The sequence below is a fragment of the Leucopleurus acutus genome (assembly GCF_964270905.1).
Source record: "Leucopleurus acutus genome assembly, chromosome: 21".
In the NCBI taxonomy this organism is placed as follows: domain Eukaryota; kingdom Metazoa; phylum Chordata; class Mammalia; order Artiodactyla; family Delphinidae; genus Leucopleurus; species Leucopleurus acutus.
Window position 1 is genome coordinate 33,071,659 of NC_139163.1, and position 18,331 is coordinate 33,089,989.

Here is an 18,331-nt window from a genome sequence, read left to right on the forward strand (position 1 = left end):
ACAGAAGGATTAACAACTCAGCTCTTAAAACTGTAATAGCCCAGAAATTATAATAATCCAAGAGGCCATTCTCAGAAACATAGAGACCAGCTCCTTTACACAGACCCTGGTTCACAAAAAGAAGCGTGGACAAATGGTACTGGGGTATTGGGGTTGACTGTAGACTGTGAAACAGGAAACAATTACCCATTTTAGACCTTAGCGCTCACATTGTAAGACTCGGTTTCTTCTTTTTCTTGACATTCTCTTCCTGTCTCTCTAATTGCCAGGAAAGGGTGCATTTCCCAGTTCTTTTTTTTTTTTTTTTTTTTTTTTTTTAGAGACGGGGTCTCGCTATGTTGCCCAGGCTGGAGTGCAGTGGCTATTCACAGGCGCGATCCCACTACTGATCAGCACGGGAGTTTTGACCTGCTCCGTTTCCGACCTGGGCCGGTTCACCCCTCCTTAGGCAACCTGGTGGTCCCCCGCTCCCGGGAGGTCACCATATTGATGCCGAACTTAGTGCGGACACCCGATCGGCATAGCGACTACAGTCCAGAACTCCTGGGCTCAAGCGATCCTCCTGCCTCAGCCTCCCGAGTAGCTGGGACTACAGGCGCGCGCCACCGCGCCCGGCTCCCAGTTCTTTGAGTCAGATCTGTTTTTAAAAACGTGTTCCTAAAAAATAACTAAAAATTATTCTTTTTAGTTTCACTAATTAAGATCCTTTCATGTCAACTACACTGAAAGGAGGAGTTCTTGATAAATCCAGATTTCTTTAAGGCTGAACGTGGGGAATACAGCCAATATTTTATAATAACTATAAATGAAGCATAACCTTTAAAAATTGTGAATCACCACATTGTAGACCTGTAACTTATAAAACACTGTACAACTATACTTCAATTTTAAAAAGTAAAAAAAAAAACCCTCTTTTTAAATAAGATGATGGACATGTAAAAGAGTAGCATATTAATAAATTCCAACTAACACTTTGATTTTGAATAAGAAAATTCTTGTTATTATTCAACTCTAAGATATGATATTGGATTATAGAATAAACAGCCAGTTAGACAAAGGGTATTCTAGTCATTCATACACAGCCTATCAGAAAAACATGCAAATCATGATGTCAGACTAGTACTTACTGTTCTTTGTGTAAAAGTGTTAAATAAGCCATATCTTCTCCTAAGAGTGTAGTGGTAGGCCAGTGTACAGGAAAAATAATTAAGATAAAGCCCCAAACAATATCCAAAAGAATCTCTCTGAGATCATTCACTAAAGTAATCTCTTTCAAAATTTAATCCTGGGCACTGAAGAAAAGAAGGACTCAATCACATTTAAGTTACGATTCTTTAGAATGTGTTGGACAATTCTGAGACACACTGAGAAAAAAAGTATTAACAACAGCCAAGAGAAGACGGCAGCTAAAACTTAAGGGTCAGAGATGAGATCAAAATTAGAAACATATGATGTCTGGAGAACCGTCCATATAAGGGTATCTTTAAATCAGTAACTAAGTTAGGATAGTCCACTGGGCAAAATAAACAGCTGCCACCATCGGAGTGGCTGATTCTTCGTCTCTCGTTCAGAAACCTCGGCACCATCTCAGGAGCCAAACGTCACATGACTGTAAGCTCAACAATGTTTGGAGCTATTGTCAAAGCTGGTCTCGACTTTCCTAGTCCCAGGTGAGAAACTCATATACTTCCATCCTTCCTTTTCATAAAAGTACAAAAAAGCAACAGTAGAGGATGAACTTCTGCCGAGCCTTCCTCACCGCATCTGGTACAGCATAGTTACTTATACGCTCAACCCCAAGGGCTTTCTGATTCCCCAGAGTAGGCTGCTTTCCCCTCGCATTTACTTATTCATCAGACTTTCAGGGAACTTGTTAAGCCGGTGCCAAGCACGAGAAAGGTGAAATAAATAAGGATCTTACCTTCTAGGAGTTCAGTGTGGTATGGAAGACAGACACAAATAATTGTAATACAGTGTAAGGCCTATAACAGAAGTCTGCACAAAAGGAAGGTTGCAACTGTCTTTGGGACTTGGGGAGGGTCTGCGACGGAAATGACCAGGCAGAGAAAGAGCGAAAGGCATTTGAGGCAGAGCGATCAGTCCAGGCAAAAGCTTGGAGCACGTTCTGAGAATAGCAAAAACTATGTGCCCAGAGTGTAAGTGACAGGATGTGAATGGGGGACGAGGCAGAAGATTAGGCTGAAAAAGTCGACTGCTGAGGTCCCTATGTGCCATGCTAACGCGGTGGTCCGCTGTCTTGTACCGCTGAGGCTCTCAACTCTGGCTACACGTAAAAGTCTCCTGGGAAGCTTTAAAACAAAATATTGATGTCTGGTATTTGTTAGTATCAATTAATTGGTCCAGGATGGGGATTGGGCATTGGTGTTTTTTAACAGTCTTCCCATGTGACTCTGTTATGTGGCTGGGGTGAGAACAGCCACTACAGGCAACAGGGAGTCAACACAACTGTATGCACAGGATGGGGGTGTAAGAACACTAAATAAATAAATAAATAACTGGGCAACAGTGTGAAGAGTAGATCAGAGGCACAGAGACCAGGGGAGGAATGTCAATGGACAGGTTACCAAATACAGTCGAGAGGTAAGAGTCTAAGCCAGTAGTTAGTAGTAACCTTTCCTGCGTCACTGACCTGTGTGAAAGTCAATGATAAAGGTTAGATGCCTTCTCCTCAAGAAGAATACACCTATGTCAAAATTTCAGGGGATTATGAACCTCTTTGAGCAGTGGACTCAAGTGAAGAAACCCTGACCTAAAAGCAGTGAATAGAAAGAGGAGAGAGAGACTTCTGAGGTAGAATCAATAGCACTGATGACTCCCAGGTGAGGGGAAGGAAGAGGGATTCAGGCTGACACCACCACTTCTAGCTTTAGAATTGTTAGTGATAAACATGTATTTGTGCACTTACTTAAGTGTCAGGAATGACACTAAGCACTTAACGTGTACTCCTCTCAGGGAATCTTCCCAATTCTAGAAGACAGATTGCAATCAGGTTGATCACTGAAGAAACTGAGATTTAGAGACATTAAGGCGCTTGTCCAAGGTCATGCGGCATTAAGTGGTGGAGCAGGAATTCAATCCTCCAGAGCCTGCGGTGCCCCCAGCACCTCTGGAGGGTGGAGAGGAGACAGGACAGAGCAGAAGTAGATTTAGGATGAGAGAAGGAAGGGGGAGGGGAGGGAACACACAAATTAGTTTTAGACATGCTGTGTTCCAGATAGTATAAGACATATCAGTGGCACTATCTGCTACGTCAGGAAAAAAATAGAAAGGAGCTCAAGAGGGGACAGCAGAACATAGCAGTAGAATGTTTAGGGAGTCCTCTCCATGAGCCGGGCACCATGCTAAGTGCTTCTATCGGGGTGTAAGTGCTATCGTTACCTTCCCTCTACAAGGAAACAGACTGGGAGATCAGGTCCCAAAGCCAGCAAGTGGTGGAGCCCATCTCCTTAAGCCCTAACCTAAACCTCTCTGGCACCATAAAAAGGAATGGAACCCATGGTCAGAAGTGGCAGCAGCCCCCAAGCTGTTCTAAGACCACTAGTGTGAGATACAGGGTTTTTCTTTTTTTTTTTTAAGCTTTATAATTAAAAAAAAAAAACAAAAACTTGACAGTATTTATCCATTTCCACAACCTAAAGGATTTTTATATTGTTTCAGTTATTGAGGGGCAATAAGAGATATCTGTGTCTCACCCAAGTGAAATATCAGAGCTACATCTGCACAGGGAAGTATGCAGACTTGGATGCCGGCCTGTGCAGACAACAAGCAAGACACAAATTCCAGGCAGTATTATTATCATCTGAGTCAGGATTCCGAACAATTAGTCTAATGAAGATAGTGTCCTATGTTTCCGGAGGCCACAATGAAGCCAGGAAGTGGTGAAATTTCCTTTTTTACTCTCTTTTTGCAGCATGAAAAGAATGTGGCTTTTCTCCTCTCTAAAGAAACAAAAATAAAGTCTTAAACCACACACTACAGGCCTAGACTAGTTACTTCAGGTTTAACAGTGGAATAACTTATGCGCCGCAAGTTTCAGATAAAAACCTGTTATATTTCAACATTTCAGCACCTTTCAAACACCTGTACTGGCAATCATGTAGCCTTTGAGTTAAAACCATCGCCTCTATAAAAGCACTTTAAAAGAGCCTACAATATTATCCTAGAATTTTCTCCTGTTTTGGAATTTAAGCACCTGAGAGAAGAAATATGACAATCCAATTAAAAGGGTTTTGAAGTCCTATGGTACAACCTTTCACTTAGAGCAGGAATTCCTTCCTACAGCCCCTGTCCTGGTCCCCCCATCATAGGCTTGAAGTCATTACTCTCCAGGGCACCCACCCCATCACTGGAGAACTCTCACCAGAGCTCAGAGCAGGTCACAATCCTTTGCCTTGTGATGTCCACTCCGTCAGGTATTTACTGAGCACTTGTGCGTCCACACGCACAAGCTCTCCACACCACCTTCCGGTCCTGCCAGTCCCTAATGGACGTCGCTCTTCAACACCCTCTCCTTCTGCTCCAACGACCCAATTCCTCCTCCGGTGGTTCCTCCCGCGACTTATTTTCTCAGCCCACCACCGGTCTCCCTCCCCTGCTAATGTCTCACCTAAGCATGGGTCACAGGAGTAAACACATTCACCAGGTGTGGTCTAACATCTATTTTCAGCAGCCGCATCACAGAGAGGCTCACAGAAGCCTGTGGCCAAATAAACTCATAGCTCGTTTTTGTCTCAGATGCATGTGGGGCGTCCTCAACTCCTGCAGATGGTTCCTCCTGAGGCTACTTCATCTTGCTGGTTTTAGAACATTACCACAACCTGTTCAGATTATTCTGAATCCAGTCTGCTATGTGTGGTATTAGTCATCTCTCCTAGGTTGCTGTCAGCCTTCCTTGAGGAAACAGCCCTGTTGAAAATCTGATGAAAGCCACAAAATGTACACAGTTTTGCAATCAATATCAAATGATTCTTGGACCCCCATGAAGCCCATCCATTGGCCTGTTTAAGGTGAAACCTTAGGAATTCTAGGACCTATGAAAAACACCTACGGTCACTAGAATTCATTCAGATCCATTTCTAAAATAATTGATTCTCCTATCTAATGCCCAATTTAATACCCAGAAGAAGCCAATCAACTGGAATTCAACTGACCTTAACTCACTAATTCTATCAGAGAAGATATCCAGAAACTAAGAAATCTGCCCAAAACCAAACCACAGGTTTTAAGAATACTTTAGACACAAAAGCACAAGCATCTAAAGTTATACATACAAAGATACGTGTAGCATCACTGTTTGTAGTGACAAAAAAAAAGTGTGTGGGGAGAAACATCCTGAATATCCATCTGCAGGGAAGTGGTTGAATAAATTATGGTGTGTTGAAAATTTTAATTCATTTTTTGGAAACAAGAGTTAGAGCTGATCTATTGACTTGGAGAGATACCCATGATATATTAAGGAGGAAAAGCAAGCTTCAGAATAATATATTGAGTATGATCCTACTTAAAAAGCAAAAAAACCCGACAAACCCTACATCCTGAGACATACTTTTCTGAATACAGGAAAAGGTGTGGAAGAATTCACATCTGTGAACATGGGTGGGGGATGAATTCTTTTTTTCTTTGTTCATCCTTGTATACTTTCACTTGTTACAAGCTAATGCTGCTTTTGCAAAGTAATAAATTCTAAAAAGAAAAGAAACTAAATAAAGCTGACAATAGGATCTATAAATAGACTCAGCTCTCTCATCCCAGCACTCCAGGCAGGTTTTCTTTTTCTTTGGCTGCACCCCACGGCATGCAGGATTTTAGTTCCCGGACCACGGATTGAACCCGTGCCCCGCACAGTGGAAGCATGGAGTCTTAACCACTGGACCGCCGGTGAAGTCCCAGGCAGGTTTTCTAAATGCCTAATTTCTCCCAAAGGTTCCCACCCACAGTATACCTTGGACGAAGTCTAACTTCCTTTTTGACTTTTCAGTGATTCTGAGTTTTTTACTGTTTGGGGTACTTGATTCCATGTCACAGGCACTCTTCTGTAATACAGAGTAAAGCTGTGTTTTGTAGATTAAATGTGTCCACAATTCACAAGTGTGATTATTTTTCCCCTTAGGAAAATACGCACCTCAGCAGAGCCGTAAATAAAAGGTATGCGGAATCCACATTAGTCCAATACGCAGGAGATGGACGCATGAAGCACAAACACTAGCAAATTCTAAGGTGAAGACATATGAGCAGAGACGCCATTCCTGTTGGTTCAGGGGTTCTCAACCTTGGCTAAACATCAGAATTACCTGGAAGCATTTTTTAAAAATACCAGTGCCTGGGCGCCACTTCCGGAGATTCTAAGTTAACTGGCCTGGGTGTAGGTACTTGTTTCATTTTTAAAGCTAACTAGATAATTCAGACAGAGTTAAGAACCACTGCTTTTTACAGTTCATCCTCTTCCTTCCTTTCTCCCAATCTTTTACAAAGAGCTTTTTCTTTATCGGTTATTTTAAGGCTACATTTGGGAAAGCCAAAACCGATCAACCAGCTGACCCTGTCCACCGTCTATAATTCACATCGTCCTTATGTGGACTTTTGATGCCCAAATTAAATAAAGTTACGTAAATCCATGGCTACCACAATTAAGGACCCTTCACATGTCAAAAGAGTATTTGTAGCTTCATCTGAATAATAACATCATTTATTATAAACTTTGGAGACAATGATTTTATGAAACATCTTAGGATGCCAAACATTATGTTGGAAAGCAAAAGTGCCAGCACTATTCTACCGATTATCTGAAATTTTGCCACATATTAGTCAATTAATGGACTTCCTGGTTTTTTGCGCTAATCTAAGTATTTTTAAAAATTCAGCTCTACCACATCGTAGAAAATTGATAAAAAGAAAAACCATTGCATGAACTATTTCCCCCATTCAAATTCAGTATCTGAGAACAATTATATGTCCAAGAAAATTTTTAATAAAGTGTGAAAGGGGATTCATTAACAAAATGAAATATTTATTTAGTACATATTACATTACAGTACAAAAAAGACAGAATTCTATACTTCGGACGCATGCCACAATTTATACAGAAAGATAGTTAAAACAAAGGACAATGTATATTATTTACATGATTTATAATGGCTGGTATTAACAAATAATTGTCTATGTCTATATGTATATATATATATATATATATATATATATCTACAAGTGTGGACGGCATTAGCATATATTTTCAAAGAAGCTTACAACGGTCCATCACATGAGTTTTGATCCAGGAATTGCACTCCTAAGCATTTATCCTAGTGAAATGAAAACTCAGGTCCACACAAAACACCTGTATACAAATGCTCACAACAGCTTTATCTGCAATAGCCCCAAACTGGAAACCACCCAAATGTCCTTCCAAAAGACAAAAGGTTAAACTGTGATACATCCATACCATGCCAGTACTCAGCAATAAAAGGGAACAAACTTGATACACGCAACAGCGTGAAGGGATCTCCAGGGCATTATGCCGAGTTAAAAAAGCCAATCTCAAAAGGTCACAGGCTGCATGATTCCATTTATATAAGAGTCTCAAAATGACGAAATTATAAAGCTGGAGAACACATTAGTGGTTACCAAGGGTTGGTGGGTAGAGGGAAGGTTATAAAGAGGTAGCAAGCAGAAGCCTTGAGTTGATGGGTCAGTTGTGTGTCCTGGTTGTGGTGGTGGCTACACAGATCTACACGCAATGGAACTGCACACACACACACAAACACACACCACATATACATACACACCCACACATAGTCACACACACCCACACACCACATATACATACAAACCCACATAGTCACACACACACACCACATATACACACACACACAGCCACACACACACCCCACATATACATACACACCCACAGTCACACACACACACACCACATATACACACACCCACAGTCACACACACACACCTCACATATACACACACACCCACATAGTCACACACACACACCCCACATATACACACCCACCCACACAGTCACACACACACACCCCACATACACACCACACAGTCACACACACACCACATATACATACACACCCACATAGTCACACACACACCACATATACATACACCTCCCCACACAGTCACACACACACACCCCACATACACACCAGTCACACACACACACCACATATACATACACACCCACACAGTCACACACACACCATATACATACATATCCAGTCACACACACACACACCACATATACACACACCCACACAGTCACACACACACACCCCACATATACACACACACCCACACAGTCACACACACACACATCTCACATATACACACACACCCACACAGGGTCACACACACACACACACCCCACATATACACACACACCCATAGTCATACACACACACCCCACATATACACACACACCCACACATAGTCACACACCCACACACACACACCCCACATACACACCAGTCACACACACACACAGTCACACACCCACACACACCACATATACACCAGTCACACCCACACACACAGGCACACACCCACACACACCACATATACATACACACCCACATAGTCACACACACACCCCCTACATACACACCCATAGTCACACACACCACATATACACACACCCACACCCACATATACACACACACCCACAGTCACACACATAGTCACACACACACATCACATATACATACACACCCACACACCCCACATATACATACAAACCCACACATAGTCACACACACACCACATATACATACACACCCACACACAGTCACACACACACCACATATACATACACACCCACACATAGTCACACACACACACACTCTCACACACACACACACACACACACACAGTGCATGTAAAACTGGAGAAATCTGAATAAGCTCTGTGGATTGTACTGAGGTCTATTTTCCACTTTTGCTCTGGTACTAGCTGCCTCTGGGGGAAACTGGGTGAAGGATACACGGGAACTCTGTATTTTTACAGCTTCCTGTGAATCTGTAACCATTTCAAAACAAAAAGTTTAAAACAAGTTTGAGGGAAACATGAAGGTGGTGACTTACTTACAATAAACCGTTTTTCTTCATCTAAGTGAAGGTATAAACAAGTAAGGGGAGATATACCAGATGGCTGGAGAGGAAAAGATGACGAATAGTATTTACTGAGCATTTATCATGCGCCAGGCACTACAGCTGATCTCATTCAACTCAACACTCAGTCCAGTGAGGTGGTGGCTGCTAAACAGCCTCACTTTTCAGATGAGCAAACGGAAAGGTAAGAAATTCAGTCAAGGTCACACAGCTGGCAAGTAGCAATGATGTCAAAGACCATCTCAAAGCAAAGAGGATGATTATTGTATCAAGAAGGGTTTAAAAAGTAGCTTAATATAGGCAGAGTAGGTGAAATACTACAGATGTAAAATCTTAAATATGCCCACAGCATACCTGCTGAACAGTGTGTCTTCCAAGAACTTAAATCCACAATACACATCAGCCCTGGATAGCTGAATGCACGTGACCAGAGATGTATCTGAAACTGTGGTTATTTTTTTATCTTTTAAACTTTTGCTTAGAATTGAGAAGAAGAGTAACATTGATTTCTCCTCTTTAAAAGGTGCTCGCTGAATGGAAACAGGTAGATAAGAGGGAGCCAGAATTCGGAAATAATACGAACAAGGCACTCAAGGTGGGGGAAGTAAAGCTAATTGACTGTCACAAAGCCTGTTCAGGAAAGAAAAGGGAAAGCTTGCAACCTCGTCAAATGCCAGGCAGGATCGTCTGAATGAGGCTAGAATAAAACCAGAATCCTCATACAATGAACAACAGGGGCTAGCAGGATGAATATTTATTTGCAATAAAATAGTTTTAAATACAATAATGCAGTTAAGGTTGGCTTCAGTATGGCTTAGAAAAAGCAAAAGGAAACTTTCTGCCCTTTATCACTCCATCCGTAAATTCAATGCAAATAATAAGTGGGGGGTGGGTAGTGGGTGGCAGTTTTAAACAAGATTGGCCACAAGCTGACAGATAAAGCTGGGCGATAGGGACACGGAGATTAATTCTCAAAGCAGCTTTTCGGGCCACTGGTGCCACCTGCACCACCAGCCCTGATCACATGAAAAAAAGCAAAAAGAAGGGAGGCAGCCACAGTGATAAACACACCACTGTTTTCCCAGGACAGGTGGAAATGCTCACTCCTCAGAAATCTGCTTAAATATCCTTAAGAAAGAGTCAGGGACACCTAAAATGTAAAATGGGTAGTCCTTTTAACACTGCAACTTTTCCTGAAGGATCAAAGAATATTTTCATAAATACAGTTTTTGAAGACTGTTCATCACCAGCTTGTTTACAATGGTGAGAAATCTGATACCTAAATTATCATTAAAGAGGGATTAAATATATTATGGTGTACTCTTACAATGGAATACCAAGGAGCTATGTAAAAAAAGGAAGACATTAACCCACAATAACAGGGTATGGCAAAGGGAGGCAGGAACCAGCTGAAAGCTCTCCAGATGGCCAAAGCTGGAACAATTTGAGCCAGACAGTAGTGTTGTGTCAGATTATAACACAAGTATAAATACCCACTGGTCTACACTGATATAAGTAAACAGACTGGATAAATGAATACCTGCGGAGAACAGACAAAGCTCCTGTGCTGCAGAATTCCAAACACTGTAGGCAGGTCCCCTGCCCTGCCCCAAAGAGGTGGAGCATGGCCCCCGACTCCTGACATGGGTGCTGCCTTCTTCCCAAGAGCACAGATGTGAAGGGGAGAAAGAGAGTAACTTCGCAGTACCGACACCTGACAAGCACCGCCTCAGTCAGGATACCAAGGTCAACGTCACACAGACAGCAGGCACCCTTGAAACGATGGGATGAAAACGGCTCTTGGCCCCAGGGGTCTCTCTCCCCCAAACACACAACCCCAGTCGAACCATGAGAAGAACATCTGCCAAGCCCCAGCTGAAGGGCACCCTACAACACCTGACTAGTACACCCCCTAACTGTCCAAGTCATAAAAAACAAGAAAAGTCCATAAGAAACTGTCACAGGCACGGAGAGCCGAAGGAGACCTGAGGGCGGAAGTATGGAATCCTGGACGGGATCCTGGAACACAAAAAGACAGGAGGTAAAAAAGCTACGGAAATCTGAGGAAGCATGGACTTCGGTTAATAACGATGTATCAATATTGGCTCATTAGTTCCGACAAACACACCACACTAAGGTAAGATGTTAATGATCAGGGAAACAGGGAACTCTTGGCACCAGCTCTGCGATTTTCCATAAACCCAAAACTGTTCTAAAATAAAAGGATTATTTTTAAAAAATGAAAAAGAAAAATTTTGATGAAGATGTAAACTTATAATGCTGTGGAAGGATGGCCAATATATAATAAATGAAAGAAGAATTACTAAACAACATGAATGTTATGAATCTATTTTTGCTTTAAAAATATACATATGTGTATTTATACACCAAAAAGTCTGGAAGACCAACTATACATCAAACCACATACCTAGTGATTTTCACCACCTCCTTTATACTTTTCCGTAGTATTTAGTTTTGTTTTTCCACTAAGCATTGGTTACTTTTAACATTGAGCCTCATTACTCCCAGGTCAAGAACACAGTTGTTTTATTTTTGGGGAAAAAGTAGCTGTACAGCATAGAATTAATAGAAACCACCTTAGCTCAAAATAAGATGCATTTATAAAACAGCTAAACTTTACTTTTTCAAGGGGAAATATTTTAAAGGCGGAACAGAAAAATGATTGAAAGCATGGGATTTCATCAGACCTGGAGTACAATCCTGGTCTCACCATTTGCTGTCTTGTGTGACCTTGGGCGGCTCAAAAACCTCCCTCAACATCCTTACTTTCACAGTGGGGAGACGTAACGCTCACCACAAACCTATGCATCTGCAGAACTGCCCTAACATTTATCTGCCTATTTATTTATCAATATAAACACATATTGCACATAATACATAAATGTATTTCATAACCTCAAATTTTATTAGAAAATTACCTGACTAGTAGCAAAGAGTTCGATGTATGCCAAGAGCCTGGCCCTACTGAGGCTCCATAATGGTAACTGTTGTTGTTATTAATAATAATAATATTGATTATTAAAATCCAAGAAAAAATAAAACACTATCAGAAAAACATTTCATTTCTCAAAGTATGTAATAAGGAGCACTGAGAGACAAGACCAACACCTCAGCTCGTCCTACACCATCTGCTGTGCTGCCCCAAAGCCCTCTGCTAACTAGACATTCATCAGGGCGACCAAGCACGTTCGCATGCCCAGAGGACTGCTGTGGAGAATTTTCCAGAGAATACAAGTGAAAGCCACTTGTCTAATCACAGCCGGCTTAAACTAAACTTTGGAATATTAACGCACCAAGTCTCCCTTGCTGTGGAAATGAATGTAACATCAATACAAATTAACACCAGCCATAAAACACAAACGAAACTGATTTAAATCCCTTGACTGTAAATAAGGAACTTTAAAGATGCTTTAGACAAGACATACATTTTCATCAAAATTCTGGGCTGGTAGTTCTAGCCCAATACTGATATTTAAAAATTACCCCAAATACAACACTTATAATACACAAAATCACGACAGAATAGACAAGTCTAATCATGCTATGAATTAGTGGACTTTTATAACAAGACTCAACAACACAGAACAGAAGAATCATTTGTTTCAAGTGAGAAGTTTACCCGGCGGGGTTATCCTATGGTCTAGGACATAGACCCAGATTTTAAAGAAATTAATCAACCATAATATAAGCAAAATAATATTAAATCACTGTGCCAATTTTTTCTACTACACTAGAAAATGCAGACTGTTCAGTATGGTTCTGTTAGAAGAAGTTAATTTAAACAGCTTTTAAAATAACAAAAACATAGATATAATCCAGGAACTAAATTCAGGTTCGTATATATAACCCAGTGTTGTGATTACAACTCTACAAAGACTGATTTTATAACACACTCCAAAGTGTCTGTATCCAATAAATCTTACTCTAATTTTCCTGAGAGCAGTTGTTACGGAGACCTAGCCCAGTGATGTCATTCTAGCTGAACACTTTAAAACCTGTGGCATATTTCTGTCAAATATGCTTAACTGTAGCAAATTTTAAATTTGAGAATGGATGTGATGTATGGGAAGAAATCACCGTCACTGACAACTACACCTGGCAAGTAGACTAAGCGAAATAAACTTCTTTTGGTTAAAAAAAAAGAGGGGATTGACTACAAGGTTTTTACTAAGGTTAAGTTTTCCTAAAAACTATAAAACCAAATTTGAAATGGGAATTCCAGGCATGTGGGGCAGCAACATTATCTACATAATAAGAGTATGTTCATCTGCCATGTTCTCTACCGGGTGTTTCCTTCTCCAATTTTTAAACGATAACTGAATAATGGACCATACTGGCACCTCGTATATATTACCTCATTGAATCCATGTAACATTACTAGACAATTATCACCATTTCAAAGTGAAGACACTGAGCCTGAGTGCTTTCAGTAACTTGCCCAGTTCACACAGGTAACAAGGAGAGACCAGCAATTACTTCATAATCGCAATACACACACACACGCACATCCCCCATTACCTACACATTACATCTGACTTTTTGAGGTTTTTGACCTCTACTTTCTGACTCTCCCAATTAATCTCTTCCTATGACAGCAGCTACTTACGTATATTTTTGCATCTGCCCTACTGTGTTGCAGTTGTCACTTATCAACATTCCCTACTCAACGATGAGCTTCCAGAGAGAACGGCTCACACCTTGCTCATCTCTGTAATCCCAGAACACAGTCCTGTATTTAGCACATCTGCATGCATTTCTTGTTAGTACTTAACAGCGGTTCTGATGTTGATTCTGCTAGCTGCTCACGGGTGGTGAACATTACAGAACCAGCTTCAAGATACCTGCCAACCACCACCTCAAGGAGGGCAGACGCAGGCAGAAAGGAGGTTCAACATGATCAGCTTGAATCTGTAGGGCTGTTCTTACCATAGCATTTAGACACTACATTATGCGGTATGTAGGGTTTTTCTTTTTCACATTTAATAAAGCTGCATCTGCACTCACATTAGTCCACCTCCAGTAGTTCACTGCACAAAACGAAATTACAGGACAGCACGACACGCATAGTGCATGCAAGAATGAAGGAAAAATCTACAACAAGGTAAACCATCAACAGCAGAACGGTAAGATTTTGCCAAAAAGCTACCTTTTCATTACAACATGACTCCAGAGTCCAGAGGGGCAAGACCACACAATTTATACGCTTTCCCACACAAGAAACTAACAGGGTTGGTTATTCATGACATTTGGAGACTGGTACGGTATAATTACAAAATGACACAGGTTAATACTTAAGGAGACATCAAGTCTCTCAAAATAAAATGAATATTTACAAGATTAAGTTTCTGTTTTGTTATTAAAGTCCTGGAACTTCAAGGAACATATAAAAATACAGATGACTTAGTACTCAGATTAGTTAACAGAATTACTGATACTTTTTATTCTTTTAGGGGACCTTTTACCTACTAAATCTTAGAGTCTGCGGTTTGTGGTTTCCGTTTTCCATCTATAGAAATTGATTGCGAGCCCTTTTGTGGTATTTATCTTTCTCTTCTCATCCTCCACCCGCCCCTACCCCCAAACCTGCTTTGGATGTCTGTCTTCTTTAATTTTTCAAGACAAGGCAGTGAAGTGAAATGGCATGAACTCTTGAATAAAGAGTTAAAAATGTTAAAATCATATGACTCTCCTCTCTTTAAAGTAGTATTAGTCTTCTAGAATACCAATCTAATTCTTAGAAGCAGAAAACACAGGAAGCTCAATGTTCCAAGAAAAGTTAGTAATAATTGATTCATCCTGGCTACCCAGGAAATACACAGCAAGGACCTGTGTTCTATGCAAGTACAGACAACAAATGCATCTAGTAATACCTGCCACCCAGGGACAAGGAAAATAGAAAAAGAGCTCACGGAGCAAATGCACAAAAGGTACAGGAAGAAAACAGCATAAATGTAGGGCTGATCAGGAATCAGAGCTCGATGAGAGCCGTGACAGATCAGTGAGCTCTACGGACAGAAGCAGACGGAGGTGGTGGAGGAGAGGTCGTCACTGACGGGAGGTGACAGAAGTGAGCAGAGGCGAGGAGGAACCAGGCAGGGGTGAGAGGACAGGAACTAAATTACAAGAGGGGACAAGAAAGAACGGCGGGGCCGGCGCAGAAGGAGGCATGCCCCAGGAACAGACAGCATTTTTAATGGGAGACTGAGTCATAGAAAAAGGAAGGAAGGAGGCAAAATGCAAAGATACCAAACAAGAAATTCTGGACAAATGAGGAAAAATGTAAAAGTGAGACCAGGTGATAAATACGTAGGGTAGAAAGGCAAAAAAAAGGATAAAGTAAAAGAAACCTCTGGGAAAGGAAATATTAAAAAAAGACAAATGGTTTCTGGAATTTCACTATATTAAATTAAATTTTTAAACCTGTTCTTTTGTTTCTGTTTCTCGCTGCTGGGTAAAACTTGATTGCGAACAATGGTTTCCACAATCTCCAGAGGAGAAAAGTACTGATGAGGTCAACTGACTTAGTAGCAAAACTAAGAAGAGCTGAAAACAATAAAATTTACTTATGTCAGTTAACCATCTTAGCTCTAACCCACAAACTAATTTTCTTTCCTTCTTTTTTTTCTGTCAACTTGTTTCATCCATACCTATTTCCTCCCTCCTGTATTACTATTATATTTTAACATCTTTATTGGAGTATAATTGCTTTACAATGGTATGTTAGTTTCTGCTTTATAACAAAGTGAATCAGTTATACATATACATATATCCCCATATCCCCTCCCTCTTGTGTCTCCCTCCCACCCTCCCTATCCCACCCCTCTAGGTGGTCACAAAGCACCAAGCTGATCTCTCTGTGCTATGCAGCTGCTTCCCACTAGCTATCTATTTTACATTTGGTAGTGGATATATGTCCATGCCACTCTCTCACTTCATCCCAGCTTACCCTTCCCCCTCCCCGTGTCCTCAAGTCCATTCTCTACATCTGTGTCTTTATTCCTGTCCTGTGCCTAGGTTCTTCATAACCTTTTTTTTTTTAGATTCCATATATATGTGTTAGCATACGGTATTTGTTTTTCTTTCTGACTTACTTCACTCTGTATGACAGACTCTAGGTCCATCCACCTCACTACAGATAACTCAATTTTGTTTCTTTTATGGCTGAGGAATATTCCATTGTGTATATGTGCCACATCTTCTTTATACATTCATCTGTCGATGGACACTTAGGTTGCTTCCATGTCCTGGCTATTGTAAATAGAGCTGCAATGAACATTGTGGTACGTGACTCTTTTTGAATTATGGTTTTCTCAGGGTATATGCCCAGTAGTGGGATTGCTGGGTTATATGGTAGTTCTACTTTTGGTTTCTTAAGCAACCTCCATACTGTTCTCCATAGTGGCTGTATCAATTTACATTTCCCCAACAGTACAAGAGGGTTCCCTTTTCTCCACACCCTCTCCAGCATTTATTGTTCCACAAACTAATTTTCACACTGACACATACACATCAATGACCTTAGTGACCAACTGCTTCATTTACTAATCACAAAGCTTTCTCTCTCTCTCACTCTTTCTCTCTCTGTGCTTATCAGTATTTGGAGAAATCCCCGCTTCTTACTACTGCCCTAAAAAAGAAAGGGCAGAGTAAGAAGGTGACATTTACATCAATACTGCTAAAAAAAAAAAAAAAAAAGTCTGATGGAAGCTTAACACAAGGTTAAAACAATAACAGTGAAAAGATGCAAATTTCCTATAAATTTCTATGACCCACCTTTTCTGGACTCCTACATAACTGAAAACAGAACACAGAGATCATCCTTCATTTCCATCTAGAAACAATAGAAGAAAACAAAACACTTAACAAGAACATAAAAACAATAAGGAAGAGCTATTCTGAAAAAGAAGAGAAATTATTGTACTCTTAATCCTAGGAAATAACCAAGGGTAGAAGAGCTACCGTACCAAAGGTCTATTTATGAAGCTGTAATTCGTATAACTCTTATTTTTAAACTGAAAAAACATAGTCATCAGATTTTCAGTCCAAAAAACTGTGCAAGGAAAAAAGCAGGCACACACAGAGGCTGAGAGGAAGATAAAGGAAGATGAACCTAAAGCCCCAAAGCTTTGAACAATCACTGAGAAGAAGCAGTTTCTCAACATCCCGCGCCTTGAGGAATTCTTCAGTGAAAGTCAATTTCTGAGGGCCAACATCCTATTATAAGCTCCCATTCCTCCTATTGTATCTACTGTTTCTCTATCCACACAGATTGAAACTCTGATCGTAAGCAGATTACCAGCTTCAGCAGCAGGGGAAAAATAACTCAAATATTATACACAAAAGCAATGGGGTAACAAAGACAATGTAAGAAACATGTAAAGAAATATGCTACAGTCTTGTTGCTCATATTTGCAGAACTATCTTCTTTCAGCTGCTCAAAAATCCTAAATGGCATTGGGCCAATTCTTGAAATTTGCCTTTTCTTCAGTTTTTTTTTTTTTTTTAAACCATTCTTCCATGAATATCGTAACGGGTCACGTGGCCATACAGTCCATTCACAGGCATCTGACATGATTATTTACTTCTGGAAACAGCTGCTGAATTCCAAGGCACTGGGACACTTCTTGAAGGAACAAACCTGGTTCTCTGGTCTCTACTGAGGACACGGTGAAACTAGGATTCTCTGAACTCAGCGATGACACGGAAGCCAAGCTGTGCTGTTTCCAAGGTAAGATGCCTTGAAAAAAAAAAAAGCTAAAAATCAATCAGATTTTAAAAACAAAAAAACTCTAATAAAGTAGTGAAAATTCTCACACAGTGTTATATTTTCGCTAAGACTGAAAAATAAGTAACTCAGATAAAAAATTTCAATCCTTCACTTCAACTTTAAATATATTTTCAAAAAAATTTTATAGGGCATCACAGGTTATACAATTAAAAATACTGCAAATAATTGACTGTTCCTGAAATTAACAAAAAATAGCCATTAAAATTGTAAAGAAATTCTGGTGACTGACGTTTTGATGTTTACCATGGCCAGGATAGAAGATGGGCTTTGAGAAAACACTATTTCTCTGCATTCATATCTTATTTGGAAATGGTATGAACAAGCATGATTTATACTGAGCTATAAAGTGAGCTACAGAACTGATGACCTGGAAAATTTCTTC

General features: G+C 40.5%; 1 protein-coding gene across 1 annotated transcript in view; it reads right to left on the minus strand.

Moving 5' to 3' along the window:
• Positions 1–18,331, minus strand: part of SLC20A2 (solute carrier family 20 member 2) — a 105,370-nt gene that overhangs the window by 81,682 nt on the left and 5,357 nt on the right. The window lies entirely within an intron of this gene.